This window comes from Loxodonta africana, chromosome 7, assembly GCF_030014295.1.
Source record: "Loxodonta africana isolate mLoxAfr1 chromosome 7, mLoxAfr1.hap2, whole genome shotgun sequence".
NCBI lineage: Eukaryota > Metazoa > Chordata > Mammalia > Proboscidea > Elephantidae > Loxodonta > Loxodonta africana.
The window spans coordinates 18,209,393-18,227,965 of NC_087348.1; positions in this window are offsets into that span (position 1 = coordinate 18,209,393).

Genomic DNA, 18,573 nt, shown 5'->3' on the forward strand with positions numbered 1-18,573 from the left:
CTTCTGGTCTTCTTCCACTTCAGGGCCTCCTTTTTTCCTCCCCTCATGCAAGTGCTTGAGCTTTTTAAACTGGAAAAGTGCTTTTGTTCTCCCTGCACCTGAGAGGCACCTTTATGGGTCCAAGGACCTTTCTGGAAAACCACAACACGGACAGAATTTCTCTGCCTTTGTTTAGCCCAGTCAGCCAAAACATGTTTAACATTGTGACGTAACCAGAGCCATAGATAGAATCGTTTCATTCGATTGATGTGTACAGGAAATACGTTGAATATGGAGGACTTTTATTTAGGACTGCTACTTCTCATCAGTAGAACTAAAGTATAAATGGAAAAAAAAAACTTCAAATAATACTGATATTGGTAATCTTACGTGACACCTGTCTCTGAAACACATATACACAGCATATAATCTCTTCTTGTCTCAAGGTTCTCTGTGAGCTGTTGTTGTTCGGTGCCATAGAGTCGATTCTGACTCATAGCAACCCTATATACAACAGAATGAAATACCACCGAGGCCTGTGCCATCCTCACAATTGCTGTTATGCTTGAGCACATTGTTGCAGCCACTGTGTCAATCCATCTTGTTGAGGATCTTCCTCTCTTTTGCTAGGTAATAAAATTAAGCCTCTGTAATGCTCTAGAACACTGACTAGACCATGGACTGCCAAAAGAACAAATAAATCTCTCTTGGAAGAAGTACAAGAAGAATTCTCCTTAGAAGCAAGGATGACAAAACTATGTCTCACATGCTTTGGACATGTTATCAGGAGGGATCTGTCCCTGGAAAAGGATATCATGCTTGGTAGAGGGTCAGTGAAAAAGAGGAAGACCCTCAACAAGATGGATTGACACAGTGGCTGCAACAATGGGCTCAAGCACGATTGTGAGGATGGTGTAGGACCAAGCAGTGTTTCATTCTGTTGTGCATAGGGTCGCCACTGTGAGTCAGAACAGACTGGATGGCACCTAACAACGACAACAACATAATGTTCTAATGGGAGAGAGACATTTGTGCTTTGCAGTAGCATATGTGTATTTTATCAGTAGCTTATCCAAGACTTTCTCCTTGAGAAAGGAGGCAGAGGGTAAAAAGGAGAGAAAGGGCAATGCAGAGAAGATATTGAGCACATGTGTACATGACAGAATATTCCACTCATATCATGAGAGGAATTGCTTTTTTCCGATGTGTGGAAATCTCTTCTACGGAGTTTTCTGATGAATCCATCACATAGAGTGTATGCCCACTTTTGATTCAGTCATGAGTGTGGGTGTCAGCATCACACAGGCAAATACTTTTGAAAAAATGCCTTGTTATTCAAGGATTAGAATACTAGGGATTAGAACATTTAGAAGTTAATCTACTGGATGTATTTCAATATTTTCTTTAAGGACTGAAATAAATTCCTTTAGAAAGATTCCCGTTGGAGAAGAAAGTAATGAGAAAAGTCTCCCTCCAGTACTATAAACACAGAGAAATTATATATACTGTATTTAGAAATATATACTTGTGCTCAAAATATATATATAGAAATATCTGTGGTCCAGAAAGTGCAGGAAGCCACAGTAGTGAGTGAGAGATGATCCTGTGATCTGTTGAGCTCTGGGACTAGAATAATCTGTGAAGCCCTTGATATCTATATCCCTAGGGAAACAAGAGCAAATATAACCAGTGAGTACCAGAGATACGCTCCTTGCAAAAAACAGGAAATCAGGATGTGCCTCCTGCCCAAACGTGGAGACTGAAAGAAATCTATGGACATCTGTTTGGCTTCTCTCCAGAACCATCTGCTTGCCTAAGGAAAGGAAAGAGCTGGAGTCACCCATTTGATGAAGAACAGAGCCAAGACATCCACTTCTGAAATATGTGAATCACTAATGTAAGATACGTGAACCCCTGGCATTATGGCCATTAAGATTGCAAAACTACCAGACAGAGAGGGCCTACACAAGTAAGAGAAAACAAAATACCCTGACACGAGATGAGTTCTCAAATAAAAAGGAGAATCTCAAATATAGGAGAATCAAATCCATGAAATACAGCCAAGAAACTCAATAAGTCAAGCTCAAGAAAAGATAAATATTGTATGCAAAAAGAAAATTAATAATACAGCAATATGAAAACTTTATAGCAAATATGCTAAAATGCTCATAAGTTAGTGGAGGGTGTACATTCATAAAACAAGAATAGGGAACAAGTGAAGCAAAAATAAGTGGTTATTCAAGAAAGTTACTACAGCTAATTAGTGAATTCAACAAACAGACAGAATTCAAGGTCAACACAAAAAAATCATTCAGGTTTCTATATATCAGCAACGAGCGTTCTGACAAGGAAATTAAGGAAACAACTCCATTTACAATTGTCATCAAGACATGGCTACTCCATGTGTGCAGAGTAGGGTTTTCAAGGCTGTGACCTTTCAGAAACAGGTCTCTAGGCCTGCCTTCTGAGCCTTTGGGTGAGTTCAAATCACCAACCCTTCAGCTAGTAGTGGAGTATTTAACTGTTTGCACCACACAGGGATATATATATATATATATATATATATATATATATATATATATATATATATATATATATATGTGTGTGTGTGTATATACACACATATATATATATAATATATTTAAAGTTTTTAATGAGTCAAATGTATTTACCTCTTGTTTGTTAACATGCATATCTAGATTGAACTGGTGACAATGCTACTCCCAGAGTATTTCCTGTGTTTAGTTTTAATAACACTTATAGTAGAAATACCTCTTAGATGTGTATTGAAAGCAATTTAAGAAGAGATATTAAGATAGCATCAGCAAATTTAGAATATTTATTTTAAAAACCTTTATCCAAAATTAAAGAAGCGATGCGGCATCTTCAAAATTAACCTTCACTCTTTCATCAGTAGTCATTTCTAATCACTTGTTCTCTAAAATGTCAAATCTAAATTACCTTTGTATGAAAGAAATGGATTCCCAGTTCATGAATTTCCAATGCATGGCTTTTTTATGAAAAATAAAATTCAAAATATTCTTTATGGACAATTTTATAAGGTAACAGCTTTACGAAGAGAGTAATAGCAAGATCATCAATGACTAGACTGATAAATGCTGTTTAAATATGGAGTATATGAAGGAGTCCTGGTGGCACAGTGGTTAAAGTGCTCAGATGCTAACCAAAAGGTTGGCAGTGTGAACCCAACAGCCTGTCTGCCAGAGAAAGATGTGGCAGTCTGGTTCCATAAGGATTTACAGCCTTGGAAACCCTACAAGGTAGTTCTACTCTGTCCTATAGGGTCACTATGAGTTGAAATTGACTTCATGGCCATAGGCTTGATTTTGTGTGTGTGTGTGTGTGTGTGTGTCATAACCACAATCTTTAGAAACTCTCATCTGCCAAGCTTTTAACTTTTGTTTTTGCCCTTTGATCTTATCATTCATGAAAAACATGTTGTATTCATTCTTTGCATGGAAGTATTAAGAAAATTAAAAATATCAAAGATATTACACAGCTAAACAAGATTGGCTGTCTAATTCACATCTTTTAAAAATCAGGATCAAACTGGTTCCTTCTGTTGCAGAAACACTAAGAGTTTGTTCAACAATTCTTACAATATCTATAGAACTTTTCCTTCAGTAACTAGTATAATCAAGTAGGCAATAGTGATCATTTAATATCAATTTCCATATTGTTGTTGTGTACTGTTGAGTCGTTTCAAATTTATAGTGACCTGTAGGACACAGTGGACAGATTATAATCCTTATGGAGGCAGACTGCCACATCTTTCTCCCAGAGGGGCTGGCAGGTATGAACTGCCAACCTTTTGGTTAGCAGCCAGGCGTTTAATCATCGGGCTCCTTCAATTTCCATATTATCACATTATAAACAGAAAAATCTCACATTTAAAACACTACCCTTATCCAATTTTCAATTTTTACTATTACCAAGCACACTGTTTAGTTCATCTGACTTTTTTTTTTTTTGAGCAAGAATTTCTTAATGACTGGAGCAGTGCATTAATTTCCATAATGGTGAAAATGCCGTAGGTAACTACTCCAATATTGTTTCCTGTCTTTGTAGAGTCTCTTTCAAAACATATGTCTTCAAAATTTAGTTGGCAATGTAATTTTTCATGTTTTTATATAACCTGAGCTACCTCTGTTTCTTGGCAATGAAGCTGAAAAGTATATCTTTCATAGCACCATCATGTTTAAATTGTCCATATACGTACTGAAAGAATTTCCATATTACCAACATCTGGACATTTGGCAAGTTGCAATGAAAAATTCCTTGCCAACGTTTTTTTTATGAATTGGTCTTCCATATTATTAGACAGTTCCTGAACACATAAAAGTATGCTGTTATTGGAAAAAGATCTATCTTCCTTGATCTACTATTTTGGTCACAGGTACACCATTTCCAGACAAATATCTCAGATGCAGTCTTTAGCTAATATCTCAACAATTGCACAGTTTTTTTTTTTTTAGTCCTGACAACGTGCAATCCTCCCTTTTGTAAGAATCCCATAAAGCACTAATATTTATGAGTAAGGTATTGATGAATAAGGTATTTATGAGTAAGGTATTGAACATCTGCTTCTGTCAGGCTCTTGTTTTTTTTTTTTTTTGTTTGTTTTTTGCTTGAAACAACAGAAATTTATTCTTTCACAGTTCTGGAGGCTAGAAGTCTGCAACCAAGGTGTTGGCAGAGCCATAGTACCTCTAAAGGTTCTAGGGGAGGATCTTTCCTTGCCTCTCCCTACCTTCTAGTGGTTATCAGCAATTCTTGGTTGTTCTTGGCTTGTAGATGTATCACTCTAATCTCTGCCTCCATTATCACATGGTGTTCTGCTTTTGTGTCTGTGTGTCCAATTTTTTTTTCTGCCAGTTTTTTAATTTGATATTTTTTCTTTCAAAGAATTCTTTGAAATTATTTCTTTATAATTTGTATATTGCTGATGTTTCAATGGCTCTCTTACTTTCTTAGCCAGGCCTTCTCTGCAAATAACACACTATGGTTTTTACTACCTCACCATCAGTCATGTCAATAAAATTGAACTCCATATATGAGGAATCATATTTCTGGAGAAAACCAGTAGAAACTCTTTTAATCTTCATTTCTTTGGAATTGTTTTTATTGTTATCGTTATTTACTACAAATGCTGCATTCCTAAAAGTTGTATCCTTTATTTGACACACAAAAAAAAAATCTAGTGATTTATGTTTTCCATAGGTAAATTAGACTTAAATAATAAATTTAGGTTTTATGCTATAACATTTAGCATTCCAGTGTTTACTTTGTAGTCTATAATCCATCTCAAATTAATATTTTTGTAAGCTGTAAGGTAGCAAGTCAAGGTTTAGTTTTTTCCATATGGATATTCAGTTGTTTCAGTAGCATTTGGGATAAAACCTGCTTTTTCTCATGGTATTGTTTTGGAAGCTTTCTTAAGAATTAATTAACTATATAAGAGTCACTCTATTCTGTCCCACTGATTTATATATTTATTTATACTTCAATAGCTAGCCATCTTGGTTACTGTAGCTTTATGGTAAGTCTTGAAATCGAGTAATATAAATCTTCCGACAATGTTGTTTTTCAAGACTCTTTAGGTAGTATAAATCCTTTGAATTTTCACATAAATTTTAGGATTATTTGTTTTTAAAAAACACAAACAAGCAAAAAACCTGATGTGGTTTTATTGAGATTACATTGATTCTATAGATCAATTTGAGATGAATTAAAATTTTAACAATATTGGATCTTCCAATCCATGAACATGGGATATATCTACTAGGAGGAGGCAAAGCTGTTCTAGATATAACACAGAAAGGCCTAACAACAAAAGAAAAAAAAAATCAATAAATTATACATCATCAAATGACACCATTGAGAAAATGAATAATCAATAATGGCAAAAAATATTAGCAATACATGTGTTTGAAAAAGAACTTGTACCCAGAATATATAAAAAATAAATAATTAAAAATAGTAAAAAGATAAACAAACCAATAAAAATGGGCAAAACCTTGCCCAGACATTTCATAAAGGAAGATACAGAAATGTCCAATATTCACATAAGAAAGCTTTCAACATGATTAGTCATCATTATAACTACAATAAGAAGCAACCACATGGTCCTAAAACACCTATAATTTACGAGTGACAATACCAAGTGCTGGTGAGAATGTGGAGCAAATGGACCACTCAGATATTGCTGATGGGAGTGACAATGGTACAACCACTCTAGAAAACTGTTTGGTAGTTCTTATAAAGTTAAAAAACATTTCTGTTCTATGACCCAGAAATCCTGAAGATTGGTCCATGTGTCTGTTGCTGTACCAGTACCAGGCTGTTTTGACTACTGTGGCAGTATAATAGGTTCTGAAACCAGGTAAAGTAAGGCCTCCCACTTTGTTCTTCTTTTTCAGTAATGCCTTATTTATCCGGGGCCTCTTTCCCTTCCATATGAAGTTGGTGATTTGTTTCTCCATCTCATTAAAGAATGTCTTTGGCATTTGGATCGGAATTGCATTAAATGTATAGATCGCTTTTGGTAGAATAGACATTTTTATAATGTTAAGTCTTCCTATCCACGAGCAAGGTATGTTCTTCCACTTATGTAAGTCTCTTTTGGTTTCTTGCAGAAGTGTACTGTAGTTTTCTTTGTATAAGTCTTTTACATCTCTGGTAAGATTTATTCCTAAGTATTGTATCTTCTTGGAGGTTACTGTAAATGGCATTGATTAGGTGATTTCCTCTTTTCGATGTTCTTTTTGTTGGTGTAGAGGGATCCAAGTGATTTTTGTATGTTTATCTTGTATCCCGATACTCTGCTGAGCTCTTCTATTAGTTTCAGTAGTTTTCTGGAGGATTCCTTAGGGTTTTCTGTGTATAAGATCATCTCATCTGCAAATAGAGATACTTTTACTTCTTCCTCGCCAATCTGGATGCCCTTTATTTCCTTAGCTTAATTACTCTGGCTAGGACTTCCAGCAAAATGTTGAATAAGAGTGGTGATAAAAGGCATCCTTGTCTGGTTCCCGATATCAGTTCGAATGTTTTCAGGCTCTCTCCTCTTCGGGTGGTGCTGGCTATTGGCTTTGTATAAATGCCTATATTATGTTGAGGAATTTTCCTTCTATTCCTATTTTGTTGAGAGTTTTTATCATGAATGAGTGTTGAACTTTGTCAGATGCCTTTTCTGCATCAATTGACAAAATCATGTGATTCTTGTCTTTTATTTTATTTATGTGGTGGAATACATTAATTGTTTTTCTAATATTGAACCAACCCTGCATACCTGGTATGAACCCCACTTGGTTATGGTGAATTATTTTTTTGATATGTTGTTGAATTCTATTGGCTAGAATTTTGCTGAGGATTTTTGCATCTACATTTATGAGGGATATAGGTCTATAATTTTCTTTTCTTGTGGTGTCTTTACCTGGTTTTGGTATCAGGGACATGGTGCTTCATAGAATGAGTTTGGTAGTATTCCATCCTTTTCTATGCTCTGCAATACTGTTAGTAGTGGTGGTGTTAACTCTTCTCTGAAAGTTTGGTAGAACTCTGCAGTGAAGCTGTATGGACCAGGGCTTTTTTTTGTTGGGAGTTTTTTGATTACCTTTTCAATCTCTTCTTTTGTTAGGAGTCTATTTAGTTGTTCTACCTCTGTTTGTGTTACTTTAGGTAGGTAGTGTGTTTCTAGGAATTCATCCATTTCTTCTAGGTTTTCAAATTTGTTTGAGTATAGTTTTTCATAGTAATCTGATATGATTCTTTTAATTTCAGTTGGGTCTGTTGTAATATCGCCCATCTCATTTCTTATTCGGGTTATTTGCTTCCTCTCCTGTTTTTCTTTTGTCAGTTTGGCCAGGGCTTTATCAATTTTGTTGATTTTTTCAAAAAACCAGCTTTTGGTCTTGTTAATTATTTGAATTGTTTTTCTGTTTTCTATTTCATTTAGTTCAGCTCTAGTTTTTATTATTTGTTTTCGTCTCATGCCTGTAGGTTTCTTTTGTTGTTCTTCTATTTGTTCAAGTTGTAGGGATAATTCTTTGATTTTGGCCCTTTTTTCTTTTTGGATGTGTGCATTTATTCATATAAATTGGCCTCTGAGCACCGCTTTTGCATGTCCCAAAGGTTCTGATAGGAAGTGTTTTCATTCTCATTGGATTCTCTGAATTTCTTTATTCCATCCTTAATGTCTTCTATAACCCAGTCTTTTTTGAGCAGGGTATCATTCAGGTTCCAAGTGTTCGATTTCTTTTCCCTGCTTTTCCTGTTACTGATTTCCACTTTTATGGCCTATGGTCAGAGAAGGTGCTTTGTAATATTTCCATGTTTTGGATTCTGCTAAGGCTTGCTTTATGACCTAATATGTGGTCTATTCTAGAGAATGTTCCATGTGCACTAGAAAAGAAAGTATACTTGGTTGCTGTTGGGTGGAGTGTTCTGAATATGTCTACAAGGTCAAGTTGGTTGATTGTGGCATTTAGATCTTCCGTGTCTTTATTGAGCTTCTTTCTGGATGTCCTGTCCTTCACGGAAAGTGGTGTGTTGAAATCTCCTACTATTATTGTGGAGCTGTCTATCTCACTTTTCAATGCTGATAGAGTTTGTTTTATGTATCTTGCAGCCCTGTCATTGGGTACATAAATATTTAATATGGTTATATCTTCTTGGTGTATTGTCCCTTTAATCGTTATATAGTGTCCTTCCTTATCCTTTCTGATGGATTTAACTTTAAAGTCTATTTTGTCAGAAATTAATATTGCCACTCCTGCTCTTTTTTGATTGTTGTTTGCTTGATATATTTTTTCCATCCTTTGAGTTTTAGTTTGTTTGTGTCTCTAAGCCTAAGGTGTGTCTCTTATAGGTAGCATATAGACGGATCTTGTTTTTTAATCCATACTGCCACTCTCTGTCTCTTTATTGGTGCATTTAGTCCATTTACATTCAGGGTAATTATGGATAGGTATGAATTTAGTGCTATCATTTTGATGTCTTTTTTTGTGTGTTGACAGTTTCTTTTTCCCACTTGATTTTATGTGCTGAGTAGATTTGCTTTATATATTTTCCTTTCCTCATGTTTGTTGTTGTTGATTTTGTTTCTGCTGAGTTTGTATTTTTCCCTTGTCTTTTATTTCGATGAGTAGGATAGTTTGTCTCCTTTGTGGTTAGCTTATTATTTACCCCTGTTTTTCTAAATTTATAACTAACTTTTGTTTCTTTGTATAGCCATATCTTTCTCTCCATATAGAAGGTGTATGATTACATTTCTTAGTCCCTCTTTATTATTTTAATGTTGTCTTCTTTTATATAATAACATCGCCCTTACCCTGTGTTGGGCTTTTTTTTTTTTTTTTTTGTAATCTTGCTTTGTTTTTTTGGATTTCCCTGTCTGGGTTGACTTCTGGTTGCTCTGCCCAGTGTTCTAGTCTTGGGTCAATACCTGATATTATTGATTTTCTAACCAAAGAACTTGCTTTAATATTTCTTGTAGTTTTGGTTTGGTTTTTATGAATTCCCTCAACTTGTGTTTATCTGGAAATGTCTTAATTTCACCTTCATATTTAAGAGACAGTTTTGATGGATATATGATTCTTGGCAGGCAATTTTTTTCCTTCAATTTTTTAGATATGTCATCCCATTGCCTTCTTGCCTGCATGGTTTCTGTCAAGTAGTTGAGCTTATTCTTATTGGCTCTGCCTTTTCTTTTATCCCTCGCTGCTCTTATAATTGACTCTTTATCTTTGGTTTTGACAAGCTTGATTATAATGTGTCTTGGTGACTTTCTTTTAAGATCTACCTTATGTGGAGTTCGATGAGCATCTTGGATAGATATCTTCTCATCTTGCACAATATCAGGGAAGTTTTCTGACAATAAATCCTCAACAATTTTCTCTGTATTTTCTGTTATCCCTCCCTGTTCTGGTACTCCAATCACTCGTAGGTTATTTCTCTTGATAGAGTCCCACATGATTCTTAAGATTTCTTCATTTGTTTAATTTTTTTATCTGATTTTTCTTCAAATATATTAGTGCCAGGCGATTTATCTTTGAGTTCAGAAATTCTAGCTTCTACTTGGTCAGTTCTGCTCCTCTGACATTCTATTGAGTTATCTAATTCTGTAATTTTATTGTTAATCTTCTGAATTTCTGATTGCTGTCTGTCTATGGATTTTTCCAGCTTATTAAACTCTTCATTATGTTCCTGAATAATCTTTCTGAGTTCTTCAGTTGCTTTATCTGTGTGTTCCTTGGCTTTTTCTGTGTATTGCCTCATTTCCTTCCTGATGTCTTGAAGGGTTCTGTATATTAAACTTTTGTATTCTGCATCCGATAATTCCAGGAATGCACTTTCATCTAAAACATCCCTGGATTCTTTGTTTTGAGAGCCTGTTGAGGTGATCATGGCCTGTTTATGTGACTTAATATTGACTGTTGTCTCCGAGCCATCTATAAGTTATTGTATTAGTTTATGCTTGCTTACTGTGTCGTAGCTGCTTGCTTTGTTTTGTTTTGGTATACCCCTATGGATTGCTTGAGTGAGCTAGCTTGATTATTTCCACCTTTGGAGCTCTGATGTCCTGTCCCCAGCTGGCTAAAGCTGTTATCAGATATATCAATCTAGGAGTCCATTCAGTTTTCTTGTATGAATTCAGCTCAGGCTTCCAGGTAGCTGATCATCAAGTGTGTGGTACAGGCTCTGTCCTACAGTCTTAGAGGGGCAGGCGTGATTGGCGTATGTACCTGTATCTGATTGCAGCAGGGGTCACGCTCTGAACAAGGCAAGGGGCTGAGAACCGACCCCCAAGTGTCTCTGAGGAAAATGCATCTCTGTTCGCTAGAGCGTGCTGGTGGGTGGGCTCCACAGAGGAACCACGGGCACCCAAAGATTTTGTCGTAAGGACTAGGAGGTACCAGTTATCCCTGGGTCCCTTTTGCAGGTGGCTGGGCGACCCAAGTGGAATCACCAGTTCTTAGGTCCCTGTTGTGGGTAGGTGAGGGCCTTGTTTAATAGGCAAAGCAATGTCAAACATCAATCACCCACCTCGCTACCACACCGCTGAAATGGTTGGAGTTTGCCAATAAGGGCCTATTCTCCCGAAATAGGCCCACACAGGTCCAAGCAGAGGGGAAAAGTACTCAAGGTCCACGGATGGTATATGCCTGGACAGGAGCTGCTTCTGTCCTGAGCTCCCCCAGTTAATGGAGCTAGCAAATTATCTTTTCCTTCCAATTGGAATTTTTTTCCCCTCCCCAAGGCCGGGAAAATGGCTCCAGGTGCTCACCAAGGTCTATCTCAGGCCTAGGGATTCAGCCGCTGAAGCCGGCTGAAGGGTGGGGGGGGGTAAAATATACGCAAGTACTTAGCTTTTGCCGAGAGCTCCGTTCTCCTCAGGTTCTGGAGGTGTGAGTAGGCTGTGTGGCTGGCTGCTTCTCACTGAGGAAACTCTGGCCGAAGGCTAGTACCAGCCCACCGCTGCCACTGCCGCCTCCACCGCCACTCCGGGAATGGTGCCTGAGGGCTCCCTGCCATTCAGTTCTGGTAACTCCTCTCCACATCTGAACGGTCTTTTCCTCCCCCTGCCCCTCATTTCGTTGTCTAAGCTTGCCTTTGATGCTCAGGGCTCCCAGCTTGTCACAAATATACTCATTTCACTTGTTTTTTCAGGTCTTTGTTGTAAAAAGGGCTTGTCAGAAGCATCTGTCTATTCCACCGTCTTGGCTCCACCTCTCAATTTTTATTTTTTAAGCTACTGAGCTAAGAACTTGCCTCAAAGCCAAGCTAGGTTTATATTTGATTTGTTGAAATTAAGCAGTGAAACAGATATTTATAAACTTCAAGGGACTTGGAGATCAGATAAGTTTTCTTTAACATTTTTATTTTCCAGTTGAGCAATATTTTATAATTTACAGGTATTACCTCATTGATTGATGCCTTCTAACTGTGAGGATTACTTTTCATGTGTCCATGCAGACCTGGGGGACGCAGAACAAAGGGTTTTTCCATTAACTGGGTGTGGACTTTTAAAAGGGAAAGTATTTTGCTACATAATTATAAACACAGCTGGACCAGATATAATGGGCCACAATGACTTCCAGTCATAACTTCATTATCTCATTTGGGGCACAGTTTCATAAGCTGTTCTCTGGTCAGATTGCTCATTGGACTTTTGCAAGCATTAGATTTGTCACAAATAATATTCTGAGAAAAGTGCATACTGATTTTGATGTGATTTTCTAAAGCAAAATTAAAAAAAAAAATCTTGTTTCTGTCGAGTAGACTCCGACTCACGGTGACTCCACCTGTTACACAGTTTTCTTGGATGTAATCTTATGGAATTAGATAGCCAAGACTTTTTTCCATTGTGCCAGTGGCTGGATTTGAACTGCCAACATTTAGGTTAGTAATAGAAAGCAAAGCATCTGCACCACCCACTAATTAAGGAAAATAGTCATAATTTATTTACTCATTTTTCCTGAGAAAGGAAAAAAAATAGTAATATATGGTGAGCATCAAGGCCTTTGGGCCTATAAAGGGGAATTTTATTAAGAATATTCTAAGAATAAAAAGTAGTTAAAATTTTAAAAACCACTGGGCTGTTGAATACTAGTCAGTGAAGATGTGGAAGGAGACATATCTGCATGTTGGTTTTGAGCCAGTTTGGAATTTTGAATTAGACTGTACATAATGTTAAAATTATGAGAATTTACTAACTTATATACAGTATTAACCATGTCAGGAGCCCTGGTGGTGCAGTGGTTAAGTATTCTGCTGTAAACCAAAAGGTAGGTGGTTCGAACCCACCCACCAGCTGCTCTATAGGAGAAAAAACCTGGAGATCTGCTGCTGCAAAGATTTAAAAAAAAAAAAAAACTTGTTGTGGAATCAATTTTGACTCACAGTGATCCTATAGGACAGAGTAGGACTGCCCCATAGGATTTCCAAGGCTGTGAATCTTTACAAGCATCTGCCAGATCTTTCTCTAAGCACTTTCACTACTGTGCCACCAGGGCTCCTCTGTAAAGACTATGGGGCAGTTCTAACCTGTCCTATAGGGTCACTATGAGTTGAAATCTCTTGATGGCAATGGGTAGGGTAGTTTCCAAAAAAGTCCCTAGGCTTGCTTACAACAGCTAACCTAAAGGTTGGCTGTTCGAGCCCACCCAGTGGCACCACAGACTCTGGCAATCTGCTTCCATAAAGATTTTAGCCAGGAAAGCACTATGGAGCAGTTCTACTCTGTAACACACGGGGTCACCATGAGTTGGAGTCAACTGGGCAATAACAGTTTCCAAAACAACAAAATCAATCCTACAGGCTTTACAGGAGCTACACAATAGGAAACCATTAGCAATACAAACTATTATGAAGCAAGACAAACTAATGTACTGAAAATCAGGAATGGATTGCCTTCTCTTAAAAAGTATTGAAAGCAGGATGATTTCCTTCATTCCTCGAGCTCTGGCTTTCAAATGTCACTTTGAGTCAGAATTGATTTCTTTACCCTTTGCTCTCTCAGAGCACATTATTTATGGCTGAGAGGTGATCTTTGGGGCAGGAGGCATGCTGAACCTCCTTGGCATTTGTTCTGCACATCGCCCAGTACCTGGTACACAACATGGTTGATAAATGTTGCCTGAGTGTTAAATGAAATAAAAATCAGATAGTATCAGAAGGACCACATAAGTATTTTTTCCCCCAGATAATTCTAATTTGCTCTTTCCAGAAACTTGATGACAATGTTTTCTTTTTTGTTTGTTTGTTTTTATTTGTTTTTTAAAACCTCTCAAAATTGCACTGGCAGTGCCTGTAGTGGGACACAGGAGAAAAATGGCAACAGGAGGCAGCTCAGTCTTCACATACCCACCGTTCAAGTCATTTTGATGAGGAAATTTCTATCATCTCTATGAAATGCTTTTGAGCCACATACACAATAAGTGCAAAGAGATCTCACCCAAGTTGATATCCACAGATACCAGATCCCGGAACTTGAGTTGGACATGAACTGAGAGATCATTTATTTGAGCTCCCTAATTAACACCAGGGAGCCCTGGTGGCACAGTGGTTAAGTGATACAGCTGCTACCCAAAAGGTCAGCAGTTCGAATCCACAAGCCAATCCTTGGAAACCCTATGGGACAGTTCTACTCTGTTCTATAGAGTCTCTGTGGGTTGGAATCGATTCAACGGCAACAGGTTTTAATCAATACCAGAGGCAACAGAAGCTACGTTTTAGTCTCAAAGTCTCAATGACATTTAGTGACAGACTGATACAACCAAATAGAACAAAAAAAGTTGCCATGGGGTTGGGAAATAAAAACAGTCACCATGCAGTCAACTCAGACTCAAGGTGATCCCATGTGTTTCAGAGTACAACTAGACGCTCCTGACCTTTCAGAAGCGGACCACAGTGCCTTTCTTCCAGGTGCTTTTGAGTGGATTTGAAGTCAACCTTTCCCTTAGTAGACAAGTGCTTAACTGTTTGTACCACCCAAGAAAAGCCTGAGAGACTGGTACTTGATCCATTTGATACTAGACCTCCTCTCTCTCCAGAGTGGGGGTTAGCTAACTTTTTCTACAAAGAGCCAAATAGTGAATATTTTAGGCTTTACAAGCCATACTGTCTCTGTCACAACCATTCAACTCTTGTAACTGGAAGGCAGCGTAGGTGATAGGTAAATGAAAAGGCATGGCTGTGTTCTAATAAAATGTTGTGTACCAAATCCAGTGATGAACATTATAGCTTGCCAATCTCTGCTCTAGAATATGAACAAATCTAAGGCTATAAACTTATGTCTTATTCATCTATACCCTTTGCCCAACTCAGAAACTTTTTCATTATAGGTACAGGATAAGTGTTCAATAACTAAAACTATACTCACCATCAAGTGTCTTATTTAATCCTCATAATAGCCTCATCAAGGAGATTCTATAATCACCATTGTATGTGAGCGAAAACATGGCTGTCTCCCTTGAAAATAGGGCTGAAAGAAGACTTAGGAAACCTGAAGAAAGATATATGCCTTATGAAAATCAGAAATTAAATTAAGTAAACTCAAAATAGAAGTAAATTAATTAAATTCAAAGTATTGGTATTTACACCACCATCTTTTCAGTCTGGTTGCCCAGGGAACTTACCTACCCCTACCTTATCTGATCCCACAATAGCCCTGAACAGTAAAGTTATTATCTGTATTTTACAGTTAAGAAAATAAGGTCTCACAGTGTTTAAGTTGCTTGTCCAAGAAATGAAGCAATTTGACAGCCCCTAAAACCAAGGTACCTTCCACTATTCCAGAAAGTCTCAAATTGAGGGCATATACTCCCCTGAAACTATACCTAAAATATCGTGTTTATGTGCATTTGAAGAAAGAGAGTCCATAGATTTCAGCAGTTTCTTAAAAGCGTCCATGATGTTAAAATCATGGTTAAATTCTCCATCTTGGGCAGTAGAAGAGTTCTCTTTCAAAGAAGAATAAAATCTCTTTCCCATTTCCGTTTAATTTCTTCCATCTTGCCAAGGCATCCATTCCCATGAAGGTTTCAAGTTCTGTTTCTTGCCATCTTCTTTACTGTTATAGATTGAATTGAGTACCCTAAAAGATGTGTTGAAATCCTTATCCCCAGTACCTGTGAATATGACCTTGTTTGGAAATAGGTCTTTGAAGGTGTTATTAGTTAACATGAGCTCATAGGATGTCCAAGATGGCTCTTAGTCCAATCATAGTGGTATTCTTAAGAGAAGACACACAGAGACCCACAGAGGAAAGATGACCATATAATAATGGAGTTATGCTGTAACTGCAACACAAGGAACACCTGGGGCTACCAGAAGCCAGTAGAGACAAGAAAGGATCTTCTGCTAGAGCCTTCTGTTTACCCTGTCAACATTCTGAATTTGGACTACTAGCCTCCAGTTCTGTGAGAAAATGAATTTATATTTTTATAAGCCACCCAATGTGTGATACTTTGTTAAGGCAGCCTTAGGCAACTAATAAACTACCTCTTTACAATTCCACCCCAGGATTAGGAAATACTATAATGACGTTCCAGGGCTCCGTAGGAGGATTTGATTTTAATTAGAAAGGCTCTGAGAAGGTGATGGTGGTTTTCAAACTTTTGGTCTCAAAATCCATTTAAAATCTTAAAAAGTACTGAGGTCCTCTAAAAGCTTTTGTTTATGAGGGTTATTTTAAAAAATCCCCAAAACCAAACATTGCCACTGAGTTGATTCCAATTCATGGAGCCCCTGGTGTTACAAGGTAAAACTGTTCCATAGGGTTTTCTTGTTCTGATACATGCTATGAAATCGATGGACCTTGAAAACATTAAGCTAAGTGAAATAATCCAGATACCAAAAGACAAATATTGTAGGATCCCACTTAGATGAATTATCCAGAATAGGCAAATGCATAGAGACAGAGAGTACATTAGAGGAGCTAGTGGGGGAATGAAATGGGGTTATTGCTTAATGGGTGCTGAGTTTTTAATCATGGTGATGAAAAAAATCTGCAAATAAATACTGGTAATGATTACAAAAAATAATCCTACTACATGCTTAAAATAAAATCAAATATGGTCTCAGTTCTCCAGGGTAATAACAATTTGAGATTTAGGATGAATTCAGCTATAACAAATCTGATAAGAGTAAACTCTGAAATAGGAAACTCAAATGACCTTGATTGAGGAACTTCGTATTTTTCAGGAAATTATTTTGAGCTCTGAGCACTGTTGCTAAAGGGTTTAATACTAGTTGTTACTTTGATAAGCATACTCCATACTTTACACGGGGTAGGGGATCCCAAGTGAAGAGACCATTTTAACTTGGACTAATTATCTGGTAACACGGGAGGAGATCAGGAACCACCTAGCTACTTTCTTCTGGGAGATGGAACTTATGAGGCAAGATGGTAAATGCAATTTACTTCTTCCAAGGTGTTTGTTTTGGAATGTTATATAAAGGTCGCACTGGGTAGTCTCTCCAGGCTCATTGTCCTCCCTTCTCTATCCATCACCTGATAGATCTTGCCTTTTATGAATATAACTGATGAGACTGGGTCAGTGTTCCTCTCTCTTTTCATGTTGTAGGTAAGAGAAAGTCTTTTTCTACCTCCTGGATTGACAACACTCCAGGAACCTGCTAACACTGGTCTGGAAAAGTGAGTAATGGCTTTACAAGTCAAGGCTCCAGGATTTCAGAACTAGATAAGCCCATGCCTTAAACAGTGTTTTCTCTGAATCCACTTGGAATCCCAACTCTTCTAAGTGAAATGGTAATAACTAATCTCAGTCAAAGAAATATTGAAAGGAAGGAATAATATATAATTTTATATAGGGCTTGAATTGATAAAAGTGCTTTCCTCAGATAATACGTCATTTAATTCTCTGCTATGAGGCAGATACTATTAATATCACCTGTTTCATAGATTCAAAAAAAGGAAAGAAGAAGTAACATTTACTATGCAACGTAATATTCTACATAGTACGTAGTGTACATACATCACAAATTCATTAGGTTGTTAGGCACCGTCAAGTCGGTTCCGACTCACAGAGACCCTATGCACAACAGAAACCCTACCCCGTCCTGCATCGTCCTCACAATCATTGCTGTTGGAGCCCATTGTTGCAGCCACTGTCTCAATCCATTTCATGGAGGATCTTCCTCTTTTTCACTGACCATCTACCTTACCAAGCATGACGTCCTTCTCCAGGAACTGTTCCCTCCTGATAATATGTCCAAAATAAGTGAGAGGAAGTCTCACCACCCTCACTTCCAAAGAGCACCCTGGCTGTACTTCTTCCAAGACAGACTTGTTCATTCTTCTGGCAGTCCATGGTCTAGTCAATATTTTTTGCCAACACCATAATTCAAAGGCATTAATTCTTCCTCAGTTTTCCTTATTCATTGTCCAGTTTTTGCATACATGTTTGGCGATGGAAAATATCGACTACATCAGCCTGAGACCAGAAGACCTAGGTGGTGCCTGGATACATCCAATGACTGCCCTGACAGGGAATGCAACAGAGAACCCCTGAGGGAGCAGGAGAGCAGCGGGATACAGACCCCAAATTCTTGTAAAAAGACCAGACTTAATGGTCTGACTGAGACTAGAAGGACCCCAGTGGTCATGACCCCCAGACCTTCTGTTGGCCCAGGACAGGAACCATTCCCAAAGCCAACTCTTCGGACAGGGATTGGACTGGACAATAGGATGGAGAGGGATGCTGGTGAGGATTGAGCTTCTTGGATCAGGTGGACACTTGAGGCTATGTCAGCACCTCCTCCCTGGAGGGGAGATGAGAAGGTAAAGGGGGTTAGAAGAAGGCAAAATGGACACAAAAAGAGACAGTGGAAGGAGGGAGCGGGTTGTCTCATTGAGGGGAGAGCAATTGGGAGTATGTAGCAACGTGTGTATGGGTTTTTGTGTGAGAGACTGACTTGATTTGTAAACTTTCACTTAAAGCACAATAAAAATTAAAAAAAAAGAAAATATCATGGCTTGGGTCAGACGCACCTTAGTCCTCAAAGTGACATCTTTGTGTTTTCAACACTTGGCACTTAATGTATAAA